Source organism: Canis lupus, chromosome 16 (assembly GCF_011100685.1).
Source record: "Canis lupus familiaris isolate Mischka breed German Shepherd chromosome 16, alternate assembly UU_Cfam_GSD_1.0, whole genome shotgun sequence".
Lineage (NCBI taxonomy): Eukaryota > Metazoa > Chordata > Mammalia > Carnivora > Canidae > Canis > Canis lupus.
The window spans coordinates 28,208,611-28,225,294 of record NC_049237.1 but is presented as its reverse complement, the minus strand read 5'-3'; the positions used below and the strand labels follow the sequence as shown (position 1 = coordinate 28,225,294).

Below are 16,684 nucleotides of genomic sequence, written 5' to 3'. Positions count from 1 at the left end.
CCCTGCCTCCTTCCTCCATGCCAGCCCTCCCCTGTCAAAACCCACCAATTCCTCATAGCTTGATGCTAATCCCACCACCACCCCTTCAACAACCTTACCTTTTTTTTTTAATTTTTAAAAATTTTTTTGTTTAACCCGCTTACCATTGATAAAGTAGGTCCTAGACCCGAATTCTATTCCTAGCTTCTGCACTTCCTGGTAGGAAGGGTGGCTCACTAGGGTCTGGTAGAGTGATGGACCCCTCAACATTCTCATGGATGACATGCTGCCCAATAACTTAAAAAAAAATTGTGGTGAAACACACATAACCTAAAATTTACATTTTCAAGTGCATAGTTCAGTAGGGGTAAGTAATCCACAGTGTCCAGAAGTCTTTTCCTCTTAACCCTGGTAACATTTTCAACACTGTTCCCATCCCCCAGCTCCCACCCCTCCTGTCTCTTATCATATCTCAAGTTCTTCATTGTCATATATTTTTAAAAAGATTTTATTTACTTATTCATGAGAGACACACAGAGAGGCAGAGACACAGGCAGAGGGAGAAGCAGGCCCCATGCAAGGAGCCCTATGAGGACCGATCCTGGACTCCGGGATCATGCCCGAGCTGAAGGCAGACGCTCAAGCGCTGAGCCACCCAGGCGTCCTGTCCTGTGTCACATATTTTTTTAACTGACCTCATGAACCCTCATGGAGCTCATAAAATAGAATCCATTAGCTTAGTCATCTCTCAATTTCCCACAGTCTCTCTTTAGTACTGGTTTATTTCGTTTTTCTTTCTCCTCTCCTTAAAGCAGTTTTAGGGATGCCTGGGTGGTTTAGTCGCTTAACCATCTGCCTTTGGCTTGGGTCATGATTTCAGGGTCCTGGGATCAAGCCCTGCATCAAGGTCCCGGCTCAGTGGGGAGTCTGTTTCTCTCCCTCCCCCGTCCCTCCTCTTCCCCTGGTGCGCTCTCTCTTATCCTCTCTCTCAATAAATAAAATCTTTTGTTTTTTAAAGCAGTTTTGTTCCTTGTTTTTTTTCACCTCCTGACAAAGACAAGGCAGAAAAAGAGAAAATAGTTAAGGTTTTCTCATTTTTCTGCAGCTGCAGCTCTGTGAAAGTCAGCCCAGGAAGGAGCTAAATAGCTGACTCCTTAGCGGGTGCTGGACAGACTTCCCTGAGTCCAAGAGCCCTGGAATCGTATGCAAGTTGTATTTGCATGTGGAAATATAAATATATTTGGGAGACATTGTCTGCCTTTCTCCAGACTCTCAAAGGGGTCCCTGGCCCAGAAAAAGCTGAGAGCCACTGACAGCCACCCTTGGAGGTTTCATTTACCCAGCTCCCTCCTTGAACAATCAAAGGCTGTGACATGCATGATGCCCAACAGCATCCTTGCCTTGTAGTGACCACAGTTGTGGACTGAATGAGCAAGGGCATCGGAGAGTGGCAAGAACATCACAGAAAGAAAATTGGAGCAAAGAGTTTGGCAGAAGGATTGAAGTGGAATCATGAGGGGAGGGTTATCTGTAGACATTCCCAGGAATCCAGAGAGATCATGAGGCTAAACAGAGGCCTTTTGTATCTCACCTTAGCCTTGGGTGGCTCCTTGAGTTCTCACCTAGTGACTTTAGTGACCACAGAAATGTCTGGAAGATTTTGGCTAATAATAACTCTTACTGAGCACTTGTAATGCTCTTTACAGACAGCACCTTACTCATTCCCACCACAACCCATAAAAGTGGGTATTTTAAGCCTCATTTTAAAGGGGAGAAAACAGGGCCTTAGGGATAATAGGTAATTTTTCCCAAAGTCAAACCACAGATTTGAACCCAATTTGTCTCACTTCAAAGCACATCCTCCTGACCACTAGGCTATTCCTTGTTTTATTTTATTGATATAAAATGGAGAAAAGCTTATTTTTCCTAAGTAAAGAATATACCTTACCTCCTCCACACTCCCTCCAGGGAAATCCATTTTCATTGGGGAAATACTAAATAAGTTGCTCAGCTGTGTGTAAAGGGTGATGATACCCCAGGTATACCCCTGGGTGCTCTAGTAATAAGAGGTGCTTTTTTTTATTATTTATTTTTATTTTTATTTTTTTTAAGAGGTGCTTTTTAAACTGCCTTCTAAAGGATGTAATTCGAAAACTCTAAAATGCCCTGATGAGAGAAATTGAGGAAGACACAAAGAAATGGAAAGACAGGGATCCCTGGGTGGCGCAGCGGTTTAGCGCCTGCCTTTGGCCCAGGGCGCGATCCTGGAGACCCGGGATCGAATCCCACATTGGGCTCTGGTGCATGGAGCCTGCTTCTCCCTCTGCCTGTGTCTCTGCCTCTCTCTCTCTGTGACTATCATAAATAAATAAAAATTTAAAAATGTTTAAAAAAAAAGAAATGGAAAGACAGTCCATGTTCCTGGATTAGAAGAATAAACATTGAAATGTCTATACTACCCAAAATAACCTACAGATTTAATGCAATCCCTATCAAAATATCAACAGTATTTTTCACAGAACTAGAACATATAATCCTAAAGCTTGTGTGGAACCACAAAAGACCACTAATGGTCAAAGCAATCTTGAAAAAGAAAGACAAAGCTGGAGGCCTCACATTTCCAGACTTCAAGTTATATTTTGTAATATACAAAGCTGTAGTGATCAAAACAGTAATGGTACTGGCACAAAAACAGACACATAGATCATGGAACAGAATAGAAACCCAGAAATAAACCCACAATTATATAGTCAATTAATCTTCAACAAAGTATGAAAGAATATGTATTAGGAAAAAGTCTCTTCAATGGTGCTGGGAAAATAGGACAGCTACATACAAAAGAATTAAACTGGACCACTTTCTTTCACCACATACAAAAATAAACTCAAAATGGATTAGAGACCTAAATGTGAGACCTGAAACTATGATTTTTATAAATCCTAGAAGAGAGCACAGGCAGTAATGTCTCTGACACTGGCTATAGCAACATTTTTCTAGATATATCTCCTGGGGCAAGGAAATAAAAGCAAAAATAAATTATTGGAACTACATCAAAATAAAAAGTTTCTGCACAACAAGGAAACCATCAACAAAACTAAAAGGCAACCTACTGAATGGGAGAAGATATTTGCAAATGATATATTTGATAAAGGGCTAATACCCAAAATATATAAAGAACTTATACAACTCAATACTCTAAAAACAAATAATCCACCTAAAATATGAGCAGAAGACATGAACAGACGTTTCTCCAAAGGCATCCAGATGGCCAACAGATATATGAAAAGATGCTCAACATCACTGATCATCAGGGCAATGCAAATTAAAACTAAAATGAGATATCACCTCACACTTGTCAGAAGAGCTAAAATCAAAAACACAAGCAACAACAAGGGTTGGTGAGGATGTGGAGAAAAAGGAACTCTCTTTGCACTGTTGGTGGATGTCAGAAAAGGGGACTCTTTTTGCACTGTTGGTGGGAATGAAAACTGGTACAGCTGCTGTGGAAAACAGTATGGAGGTTCCCCAAAATTTAAAAATAAAACTACCCTATGATCTAGTAATTGCATTACTGAGTATTTGCCCATAAAATACAAAAACACTATTTCAAAGGGATGGGTACATGCACTTCTATGTTTATGGCAGCATAATCGACAATAGCCAAACTAAGGACACAGCCCAGGTGTCCATCAATACATGAATGGATAAAGAAGAAGTGGAGTATATTGGAATATTACTCAACCATAAAAGGAATAAGATGTTGCCATTTGCAACAACCTGGATGGTTGCTAATGAGTGTAATACTAAGTGAAATAAGTCAGAGAACCAAAAATACCATTTGATTTCACTCACTTGTGGAATTTAAGAAACAAAACAAATGAGCAAAGGGAAGATAAAAGAGAGAGGGGACCAAGAAACAGACTCTGAACTACAGAGAACACCCTTCTGGAGACCAGAGGGCAGGTGGGGGGGGGGTAGGTGAAATAGGTGATAGGGATTAAGAATACACTTACCATGGGACACCTGGGTGGCTGAGCGGTTGAGCATCTGCCTTCAACTCAGGGTGTGATCCTGGGATCCCTGTGAGGAGCCTGCTTCTCCTTTATCTCTGCCTCTCTCTGTGTGTTTCTCATGACCAAAATAAAGCATTTTTAAAAGAATACAGTTATCATGATGGGCACTGAGTAATGGATAGAATTGTTGAATCATCCTATTTATTGTACACCTGAAACTAATAGAACACTGTTAACTATACTGGAATTAAGATATTAAACTTAATAAAAAGAAGATATAAAGGTTTGCAAATTTAAACACAAAAAGACAAAATGGAGGGGCCCCTGGGTGGCTCAGTGGTTGAGTGTCTGTCTTTGGCTCAGGGCATGATCCCAGGGTTTGGGGATCGAGTCCCGCATCAGGCTCCCTGTGAGGAACCTGCTTCTCCCTCTGCCTATGTCTCTGCCTCTCTCTGTGTCTCTCATGAATGAATAAATAAAATCTTTTTAAAAAGACAAAAAGGATTTTAGGTAATTTGATGACCTTTTGTGTTCTAAAAAAAATGCCACTCAGTTACATCTTGGCGTTTTAAGACCAAAAAAAAATTCCATATGGGGTAAATTGACTTCCCTGTCTCCATGACAGCTTCAGTTTTGCTATGTGAGATCAGTTTTGAAGAAATGTACTGTGTTGAATCTGCCTCAAAGGGAGAATGGTGAAAAGCCAAGGCTGGGGGCAGGGACAGCCACCCACATTCACTGCCCCATATTTACTGAGCCCCAAGTGCCAGACCCTGAATGAGGGCCCAAAAATACTGCCCTACAAAAGTAGCTGACTTAGGTCTCTAATAAGGGAAAATTCGGAGAATGAAGCCTACACCTAGGTGCAAAACTTACATTTACCAGATTGGAGTTGCTTGCAGAAAGCACAGGTTTCTGCAGAACCGGGTAGGCTGCCTCTCCGAGGGGGCATTTTTCTGGTTCCAATGTTCTATAGAACAAGGAGTCAATTAACAAAAGTGCTATCACAAAAATTGGAGAACCCGTTATTGCTGGGCACAGGCTTGATAAGGCAAAAATGTTCCCTGCTTTGGGTTACGTTAAATTGTCAAAGTCGGAGAATAAAATAAACACAAAGAGGCATAAAGGAAACAAGAAAGAGGAAAAAATATGTTTGTGGGGGGCAGAGACCTTACTTTATAGGACAGTCGGATAACAGTTTTTCTGAGGGGGAAGCATTTAAGCCAAGAGGCGAGACTCACACGATGAGAAAGAGCTGCCGTTGCAATAAGCAGAGAAAGTGTTCCTGGCCTAAGAGACAGTGTGTGCAAAGGCCCTGGGACAGGAAGACCTGTTTATGTTCCAAGAACTGAAAGATCGGGGTGGCTGCAGTGTGGTGAACAAGCGAGAGATGGCGCTTCAATATTGTATCACAGCGGGCAGCCCGGGGGTGCTCAGCGGTTTAGCGCCGCCGCGGTCAGCCCAGGGCGTGATCCTGGAGACCTGGGATCGAGTCCCACGTCGGGCTCCCTGCATGGAGCCTGCTTCTCCCTCTGCCTGTGTCTCTGCCTCTCTCACTGGGTCTCTCATGAATAAATAAGTAAAATATTAAAAAAATATATTGTATCACAGCGTGAGGGTCCCTGTTACAGGTCCCCGGGGAGGAGTAGGAGGAACACAGATTTGGCTGCGCGGGAAGACCCTGGAGCCGGAACACCCACCCTCGCCCCTAACGCCCAGCCCTCCGCCGCCCAGCTGTGCGGCTTCCTCCGCGGTTCGCCGCGCCGCGGGCCAGTCCTGTTCGGGAGACGGGAGCCCCAGCCCTGGCTGGCCCGGGGCCCCAGGCCGAAGCCTAGGTAGCGGACGCCTCCCTCCACCACCCCCCCGGGGCTCCCAGCTGCCCCCCACCCAGCGCCCGAGGCCCACACCCTCAGTCCCGGCCGGCCGCGCAGTCCTCCAGGCCGTGTCCTTGCTCCGCCACAGGACCCCAGCCTCGGCTTTTCTCAGCCGAAGCTAGGGGTCACCCCAGGCAACACACACACACACACACACACACACACACACACACACACACACACGCCTTGGGCCGCCTCTGCCTGCGGAGAACCGGGTCCAGCCTGGAAGAAGCGCCCAGTGCCGGGTGCGGGCTCTCCTCCGGCTGCACGCGCAGCCGTCTGTTGACCAGCGCAGGCCTGCGTGCTCCCACCTCCTTTTCCTTCATCACAGGTCTTGCTGGCACCCACGGCCGACGGAAAAGGGGACAAGGCAGCCCAAGAAATGCTGGGTAAAGCGCAGCGCGCGCGCTCACACACGGCTGGGCTCGGGCGCCTGCACCTGTGAGTTGCCACGGGAAGGGGGGCACGTCCTTGGGATGCGATGGAACCCTCTGGGCGAACCTCGGAGTTGCGGCGCACCTTCAGAGGCGGATTCACGTAAAGATCCAGCTCCCCGACTGCAGGTCACAGCAGGTGGCCGCGAGTCGAGTACTGCACCTTGGAATCCTTTCTCCTGGCCGCTGTCCTACCCAAAGCACGTACACACCGGATAGTGAAGAAGCCTGAGCTAGCTTGGCCCTCGGTGGCCGCCAGCAATCCCGAGGAGGAGCTCGACTGCCAGCAGAAAAGGCGGAGCCGCAGGGTCGGTGCAGAAGCCCCCTGGAGCCTGGCGCGCAGAACCTGGCCTTTCCGCAGCCACGCGCGCCGGCCTCTGCTCCTGAGCAGCTAGTGGCGCCGCACGCACTTTCACCGGGCTTTCCCCGTCAGAAGAAAGGCTGTTGACCAGTCCATCCCTCCTACCTGTTCCTTTAGCTCCTTGTCCCTACGAGCCCCTCTGTGCGGCAGGTTTGCGTCCCGCGCAGAGAACAGTATGTGCTCGGAAGGGGACGCACTTGGGCAGCTCTTCATTCTCCGCAAGGCGCGGGAGGTTTCGGTTGGTTCCCTTGGTTCCGGGCGCGCGCAACCCTGGAGGCTCCCCTTGGCGCGAGCAGTCTCCCTCCGGGCCCTGTTCTGCACGCTCACTACTTCCTCAGGGTTAGACGCAAGAGCCCTTGGGAGCCAGAGTGAAGGAGTGAGGGGAGCCGCCTGGATGAGGAGAGGCAACACCCTTAGCAAAGGTCAAGGCACCCTGCACATGGAGCCCCACGCCCCTTACTAGCCTAGCCGTGTGACCGGTGTGGGGCAGGTTACTGATGCTCACTCACCAAGACATGAGACGTTGGACATGCTTAGAACAGTACAGCTTGAGATGAGCATTCAACATCTGTTAGCTATGATAGTCACGGTCATTATTACAGTCTGGACTCATTGCAAGAACCAGATGCATTTGCAGACAATTTACTCAGCCTAAGTACCCATATTTCCAGTGTCCGAGGCTGAGTTGCAAAGGTAAACAGAACAAAAAAGTGAAAATGTACTCGTCCCATGTCAACTCCACCTGGCAATGCATTATCGAAATCCTGTCTAATCTTTCACCTGCAGACCATCACCTTCTACATTTCTCTGCTTCCAAGACTTCTAATTCACTGGCTCCCATGACTTTTTCACTTTTTATCACTCCTCTCATATCTTTTTTTCAAGTGGACTATAATTGACATAATCTGCACATATGTGAAGTATACAATGTGATAAGCTTTGACATATTACACACCCATGAAATCACCACTGTGATCAAGATAATGCTCATATCTCCACCTCCAAAAATTTTCCTGTGTCTGTTGGTAATCCCTCTGGCTCGGGCAACCACTGATCTTTTTGTTACTACAGCCTAGTTTGCATTTTCTAGAATATTATACAAAGGGAATCACACAGTATGTCCTTTTTCATCTAGCTTTTTTTACTCAGCATAATTATTTTGCAATTCATTTGTGTTTGTGTTATCAATATGGACATTCGATTTCATTGCAAGTCGTGTTCCATTGTATAGCTATACCACAATTTGTAAATCTATTCAAATCCATTCACCTGTTCATGGGCTTTTCAGTTGTTTCTAGTTATTGGCTATTACAAATAAAACTGTCTTGAACATTCATGTACAAGATTCTGTATGGATATATACTTCTTTTCCTCTTGGGTGAATACCTAATAGTGGAATAACTGAATCATATGGTAAGTAGTGTTTAATTCTTTAAAACGCTGCCAAATGTTTTCCAGAGTGGTTGTGTCATCTCACATTCCCAGCAGCTTTGTATGAGAGTTTCCATTTCTCCACATTCTCACCAATACTTAGTATGCTCAATCTTTTTATTTGTATTTCCTTATTGATTCCTTATTAACTATTGATGTTGAACATCTTTTCCTATGCTTTATTTGCCACTCATATATTTTTTTTCTTGAAGTATCTGTTCAAATCTTCTCCCATTTAAAAAATTCTGGTGTTTTCTTATTACTCAGTTTATAGTTACTTAAATATTCTAGACACAAATCCTTTATCGGATACATGATTTGCAAACCTTTTTTCCCAGTCTGTGACTTGTCTTCTCTTTTTTTTTTTTTTTTAAGATTTCTTTCATTTATTTCTGACAGAAAGTGCACACATGTGCAAGCAGGGGAGGGGCAGAGGAGAAAGAGAGAGAGAAAATCCTGAAACAGACTCCTCCATGGGTGCAGAGCCTCACATGGGGCTTGAACCCAGGACCCTGAGATCAGGACCTAACCGGAAATCAAGAGTCAGCTGCTTAACCAACTAAGCCACCCAGTGCCCCTTATCTTTGCATTCTTTTAACAATGACTTCAGGGATGCCTGGGTGGCTCAGTGGTTGAGCGTCTGCCTTTGACTCAAGGTGTGATCCTGGGGTCCCAGAATAGAGTCCCACATTGAGCTCCCTGCATGGAGCCTGTTTCTCCCTCTTCCTATGTCTCTGCCTCTCTTTGTCTCTCTGTGTCCCTCATGAATAAAGTCTTTTTTTAAAAAAACAATGACTTCAAATGGCAGAAATGTTTAATTTAAAAAAAAAAAAGAAATGTTTAATTTCAATAAATTCAAATTTGTCTGTTCTTTCTTTTATGGATCATGCTTTGATGTCATATCTAAGAAATCTTTGCCTAACCCAAAGTCACAAAGATTTTCTCCTGTTCTTTCTTCTACAAGTTTTATATTTTGGGGTTTTACATTTTACACTTAGGCTTATGATCTATTTTGAGTTAAATTTTATATATGGTGAAAGGTATGGATTGAAATTCTTCTGTTTCTCTTTTTTTTTCCTTCTTCCCCCCCTTTTTTTTTTTGCATGTGGATATCCAACATTTATAGTCCCTTCTGTCACATTCCTTTGCATCTCATCAAAAACAAATTGTCCAGGGGCCCCCGGGTGGCTCAGTCAGTTAAGTATCTGACTTTTGATTTTGGCTCAGGTCGTGATCTCTGGACCATGGGATCCAGCCCTGCACTGGGATACCATGGGATCTGCTTGGGATTCTCTCCCTCTCCCTTTCCCTTTGCCCTTCCCCCTGCTTGTGTTCTTTAAATACATTAATACATAAATAAATAAAATCTTTAAAGAAAAAAATCAGTTATCCATATACATATGTGTGCTTATTTCTAAAACTCTATTATGGTCTACCTTTACACCAAAACCACACCATCTTGATTTCTATGGCTTCATAAGACTTGAACTCAGTAGTGTTAGTTCTCTTTGCTGTTTCTCAAAGTTGTTTTGGCTATTCTAGGTCCTTTGCATTTCCACACGATTTTTATTTACTTAGTTGTTTGCTTGTTTATTATTGGTTTTATTTTATTCATTCCCCTTGCACACCTCCCCTCTGGCAACCCTAGGTGTGTTCTCCATATTTAAGAATCTGTTTATTTTGCTTGTTTGTTCATTTGCTTTGTTGGGGTTTTTTGTTTTGTTTTGTTTTTTAGATTACACATAAGTGAAATAAAATGGTATTTGTTTTTCTCTATCTGACATTTCACTTAGCATTATATCCTCCAGGTTCATTCATGTTGTAGCAAATGGCAAGATCTCATTCTTTTTTGTGACTAACAGTCCATTGTATATATATATATATATATATACCACATCTTCTTTATTCATTTACCTATCAATGGACACCTGGGTTGCTTCTATATCCTGGCTATTGTAAATAATGCTGCAAAAAATGTGGGGTGCATATACATTTTCATATTTTAGAATTCATGGTTTTATTTTCTTTGGGTAAATAGCCAGTAATGGAATTACTGGATCATATGATATTTCCATTTTTTAAAGATTTTATTAATTTGAGGGGAGAAGGGAAGGGCAGAGGGAGAGGATCCTGAGCAGACTCTTCACTGAGCATAAAGCCTAATGAGATCATGACCAGAAATGGAAACCAAGAGTTGGAGCCGTGCCAACTGAGCCACTCAGGTGCCCCAGGATATCTTTATTTTCAATTTTCTGAGGAACCTCCATGCTGCTTTCTACAGCGGTTGCACCAATTTTCATTTCTACCAACAGAGCACAAGTTTCCTTTTCTCCACATCCTCACCAACACCTGTTAATTCTTACCTTTTGATTCTAGCCATTCTGACTGGTGTGAGGTGATATCTCATGGTGGTTTTAATTCCATATGAGGTTTTTTTGGAGATTTTATTTATTTGACACAGAGAGAGAATACAAGCAGGAGGAGCTGCAGGCAGAGGGAGAGGGAGAAGCAGGCTTCCAACTGAATAGGGAGCCGGACTTGAGGCTTAATCCCAGGATCCTGAGATCATGACCTGAGCCGAAGGCAGACACCTGACTGAGCCACCCAGGTGCCCTTCCACTTGAGTTTTAAAATTAGCTCCTGGGATCCCTGGGTGGCACAGCGGTTTAGCCCCTGCCTTTGGCCCAGGGCGCGATCCTGGAGACCTGGGATCGAATCCCACGTCGGGCTCCCGGTGCATGGAGCCTGCTTCTCCCTCTGCCTATGCCTCTGACTCTCTCTCTCTCTCTCTCTCTCTCTCTCTCTCTCTCTCTGTGTGACTATCATAAATAAATTTTAAAAAATTAAAATTAGCTCCTCAATATCTATAGAAAAAAAAGGCTAGTGGAACAGCAGTTCTGCTATAATGCTTGTTTTGAAAACTTGAATTTCTTTAAATATATATTAGGGAATAATTTGAACATAACTTAGGTGCAATTTTGTCTGCAACAAGCACTAGGGGAATGCTGATAGCTGCACACCAGCTGGGAATAAGGCTTTGAAGGAGCTCCAACTTGTTTTGCCTCCTCTGGTGGCTGCCAGGATGCTGGAGTTAAATCATGTTTTTCACTGTTGGCTTTTAAGACTATGCAGAGCTAGAGAAAGGGGATGGGAACATGGCAAGTTAAAACCCCACAAAGCTCACTGCTTTTATCTAGAGTCAGCTGTTTTTCTTGAGTAAACACTCTCTGGATTGCTGCAAACCTTAGATTAATTTCCAGAGTTATGAAAAAGTTCTTCTGATAATCTATTCTGGCTTCTCATTTCTCTTATGGCTGAGAGAATTTTCAGAGGTCCTTACACCACTATTTTCACTGACTTCACTTCCTCCTCTCATGTCAACTTTCCTTCACAGCCAGCCCTGTTACCATGGTCCAAACAGCAGCTGCTGCCTACAAGTTCTCAGGTCCTTCTTGCCTTTTTCTCATCTTTACTGCAGGATCCCCATCATGATCACACCTGCTTAATCTCTTCCTCCAATTCTGCATGTAAGTAACTGAATTTTTCTGGAGAAAACCCTATAACCTTACTCAAATGGGCACTCCATGAAAGCAGTCTTACTACAATTAATCCTTTCCCACTGTCAAAGAGGCACAGAGAAATGAGTATTGATTCTTGATTTTTCTGTTCCCATGCAGTACCACAGACTATATGTCATTTCCTGCTCTCAAATCCTGATGAGTTTAACGATTTGATCCTTGTTGTCCATTGAACCTTTCTCTACATTGTTGCTAGTTATTTTAGTTTGCATTCTTTAAATTAATGATGAATAATAATTTTTTTCAGATTGAAAGTTTCTTTTTTAGTAAATTGCTTATGTCCTAAATCCTTTAATAAATTGCCTGTTTATGTCCATTTTCCATCAAGGTTTTTTTTTTCAAGATTTTTTTTAAGTGGGGTGCTTGGGTGGCTTAGTGGCTTAAGTGTTTGACTCTTGGTTCAGCTCAAGTCATGATCTCATGGGTCTTGATCTCATGGGTCATGGGATCCAGCCCCACAATGCACTTAGCAGGGAGTCTGCTTGAAGATTCTCTCTCTCTCTGCCCCTCCCCTACTAGTACATGCAAGCACTCTCTCTCTGTATCTCTAAATTTAAAAGTCTGTTTTTAAAAAAAGATTTTTAAGTAAGCTCTACACCCAACATGGGGCTCAAACTCACAACCATGAGAAGAGTCACATGCTCTACCAACTGAGCCAGCCAGGCACCCAAGGTATGTATATATGCTGCAAATCAACAAGTATGTGTGTGTGTGTGTGTGTGTGTGTGTGTGTGTGTTTTACCAATAGTTGATAGCAAATACTATTAGTCAAAATTGATGTCTCTTTTTTTAAAAAAGATTTTATTTATTTATTCATGAGAGATGCAGAAAGAGAAAGGCAGAGACATAGGCAGAGGGAGAAGCAGGCTCCATGCAGGGAGCCCAATGTGGGACTTGATCCTTGGACCCCAGGAAGAAGCCCTGGGCCAAAGGCAGGTGTTAAACCGCTGAGCCACCCAGATGTCCCAAAATTGATGTTTCTTAATCACATTAAGACAACTCATCTCAGAATGTCCTATACCTCTTTGTATCCCTATGAGCTAAAAATGTTTCTCATACAAAACACAAAGGAGGCTCAAATTTTACTGTGGATAATGACTGAAATGATACAAGAACATCTTGGAGCCAAAGTTTCCTAATTCCCAAAGGCTGCTTTCTAGAGAAGCCAGCCTAGCAAATGCTTGACATAGTCTTGTAGAATTTAAGAACCAGAAGAAAATTTAGGTGATGATATATTTCATTCTGGATAATTTAAGAACCTTTAAGATAATTAAAGAAAATTTAAGGGATGCTTTGGGTGGCTTAGTCACTTAAGCATCTGACTCTTGATTTTGGCTCGGGTCATGATCCCAGAGCTTAAGATTTTCTCTCTCCCTACTTCTACCCTCCTCCCACCACTCACATGCACTCTTTCTCTCTCTCAAAAAAAAAAAAAAAAAAAGATAATTTTTAAAAGTAAATTAAGAAATTTAAGAGAAGCATGACCTAGCTAAAGAAAGTCTGGGGAGGGGCGCCTGGGTTGGTTGGGCATCTGCCTTTGGCTTCGGTCATAATCTCATGGTCCTGGGATCAAGTCCCACATTGGGCTCCCTGCTCAGTGGAGAGCATGCTTCTCTCTCTGCCCCTTGTTCATGCTCTCTCGCTCTCTCTCTCACACACAAATAAGTAAATATATATATATATTATATATATATATATATTATATATATTATATATATATATGAAAATCTGGGAAATAATAATTTCAGGTAAAAAAAGATCTTGAGAAAATTTTATTCCAACCTATCATTTATTAAATGAGCCCCAGAAAAAGGAAATGACTAGTCAAAGATACACATCCAGTTAGAATCTCATTGGTCACTCATGAAATTAATGGACTTCAAACTACAGAGTTAGACTCCAATCTGGACAGATGAAAGCCAAATGAATATAGGATATGGATAGGGTGAATATAGACACTTCTTGAGGCTGAAGCATTTAAATTTGAGATCAACCAATAAAATACTACTTATATATTTACTTAGGAATGAAAAAGTTAGGAATACTTACACACGCACGCACACACACACACACACACAGATATTTGATTACATTTTAAACAAAATGGAAGAATAAACCATAAAACTCTGACAAAAGTTACCTATGAGGGAGAAGGTAATAGCATGGAGAGTACAGTAAAAAACAGACTTCTTTTAATATACCTAGTTTTGTAGATATGACTTTGGAATCATGTAAGTATTTTACATAACCATAAAAGAAAATAAAAATAAAAATTATTCTCTAAAAATAACAGTGAAATAAAACAAATGAATTCAACTGTAGATTGAATTGGTGGTATAACCACATAGAGGAACTATTCCAAGTCTTTAAAACAAGTAATTCAGGTATATATCCCCAGTGGGATATAGCCCTAAAGACAAAACCTCCGCAAAAAATATTTTTAACTGTTTTTAGTAATTATTTTAGTACTGGTATTGGTATTATTTTTCAGAAGGTATTATTTTCACATGGTAGTGTGGGTAGTGTCAGTTAAAGCAAGTAAGTAATCATACTGGTGTCAAAAGCTGGGATTTGGGGCATGAGAGAAAGAAGTTTGTAAGGATGTATAAAATTAATGGGGTCAGTAAAAACACTGAAGTTCTGAATTGTGTTTGGAATATTAATATGTGGGACGCCTGGGTGGCTCAGCGATTGGGCAGCTGCCTTCCGCTCAGGTCGAATCCGCGATTGAGTCCTGCATTGGGCTCCTACGAGGAGCCTGCTTCTCCCTCTGCCTATGTCTCTGCCTCTGTGTGTGTGTGTGTGTCTCTCTCATGAACAAGTAAATAAATCTCTCTTTAAAAAAAGAAATATTAGTATGCACTCAATGTGTTTTCTGTTACTGAAAAGACTTGGAAATGATAAGCAATCCAGCAGCAATGAACACTTTAAGAGCCCAGACTCTGGAGTTATAAATACTTTTATCTGCTAAAAGTGATTACAGTGCCTTTGAGAAATGACTGATTCCAAGTCTGGGGCAGAAGATGTTCCTGGATGGTCCTGAAATTTTCCTGGAACATCTTGTCTTGCCAGAGAGCAGAGAAGCTATCAAAGAGTGCTAGGGTTGTATCAAAAGATCTCAGAAACTAATGTGAATTGGCTCCTTCAGATCAAAGATGTGACATTTTTAAGGTTTGCAGTAGAATAAAACACATAATAAATTTATAACACTTTTTAAAAATATCTTACCAATCACCCTTAGATAATGCTAGTATAGCAACTCACTGATTTAAAAACTAGTAAATGAGGGGCACCTGGGTGGCTCAGCGGTTTAGCGTTTGCCTTTGGCCCAGGACATGATCTTGGAGACCCAGGATCGAGTCCCACATTGGGCTCCCCTGCAAGAAGCCTGCTTCTCCCTCTGTCTGTGTCTCTGTCTTTCTCTTTGTCTCTCACGAATAAATAAACAAAATCTTTTAAATAAATAAATAAATAAATAAATAAATAAATAAATAAATAAATAAAACTGGTAAATGGTAGGACAATCAAGTATTAATTCTGCCTTTCCTTTTTATTTTTTAAAAAGATTTTATTTATTTATTTGACACAGAGAATGAGAAAGCACAAGCAGGGGGAGCAGCAGAGGTAGAGGGAGAAGCAGGCTCCCCACTGAGCAGGGAGCCCAATGTGGGGCTCAATCTCAGGACCCCGAGATCATGATCTGAGCCGAAGGCAAACACTTAACCAACCAAGTCACCCAGGTGCCCCAATTCTGTCTTTCCTATGTAAAATGCAGATCACATTCATCAAACCATGGTGAGAGGAAATTCCTATTCATAAAAGTATTCTAGCTAAAAATGAATAAATAATGTTAGTCTTAGGACATCACCATTCTGCAATACTAATGGATGAATGGAGCTAGGCATAATCAATAACTGCTAACATCTCAGAAAAACAACTAGTATCATGTGCTTCCTGATGAAACACACCACCACCATCTATGATGTGATCTTACAGAGACAAGGAATAATAACAATAAACCTGAATCTGATCAAGCCTCTAATCTTAAATTCTTATTTTCAAGAAATACAGGGGGGTAGAGGAACAGTTAAATAATAGTATGGGGGTGGAATCAGCAAAACTCAGTCTGGAAACCCTACAGGACAAAAGACCCAACTCTTCAATTTTAAAAAATTTTGAGATTTAAAAAAAAAAACATGGAAAAAAAACTATACAGACCTAAAAGACAAAATAATTTTTCCACATATCTATATACTTGTGTAACAAATCACTCCAAAACATAGTGTCTTAGCAATAACTACATTTCATTTGCTTATAAATTGGGAATTAGGGAAGGAACTAGCAGGACAGTTTATCTCTGCTTCGCTCAGTCAGTGGGATGGCTTGAAGGTTGGAGGCTGGAATCACCACATGTCTAGAGGTTGATACTAGCTGTCAGTGGGACCTCCACTAGGGCCAGGGCCAGCATACCTACACAGGACTCTCTGCGAGCCTGCTTGGATTGTCTACAGTTTGGTGGGTTTGATTCCGAAAGCAAGAGTCAAGAGAACTAGAGATCAAGAAAGAGAGAGATTGAGAGAGACAAAGGCTGACAGCGAGCTAGTAAAAGCTGAACAACCAACCATGACAGCCACAGACGTCACAAAGCATCATTTCTGCTGAACTCTCTTTGTTAGAAATTCTCCCAAGGCAAGGAAAATTAAGCTCTGCTTTTCAATGGGAGGAATGTCAAGGAATGCTCACCAAAAAAATAAAATCCACCAAAATAATCAACTACAATATATGATTAACTATAAAACACTATTTGGGGCACCTGGGAGCCTTGATCAGTTGAGTGTCTTACTCTTGATTTCAGCTCAGGTCATGATCTCAGGGTGGTAGGATAGAGCCCCACATGGGGCTCTGAGCTGAGTGTGGTGTCTGCTTAAGCTTCCTTCTCTCCCTCTGCCCTTCCCTCACCTCTCCCTCCCTTAAAAAAAAAGGCAACTATTTTTAAGAATACCAAATGTAGGAC

The 16,684-nt window shown here is 42.2% G+C and overlaps 1 protein-coding gene across 1 annotated transcript in view; it reads right to left on the bottom strand.

Moving 5' to 3' along the window:
- GOT1L1 (glutamic-oxaloacetic transaminase 1 like 1) overlaps positions 1–16,684 on the bottom strand; it is a 40,509-nt gene that overhangs the window by 7,303 nt on the left and 16,522 nt on the right. The window contains exons 9-10 of the transcript XR_005371460.1: positions 4,869–4,962; positions 3,993–4,097 (exon numbers count right to left, since the gene is read on the bottom strand). The gene's annotated coding sequence lies outside the window, so the exon portion shown is untranslated. The remainder of the gene's footprint in view (positions 1–3,992; positions 4,098–4,868; positions 4,963–16,684) is intronic.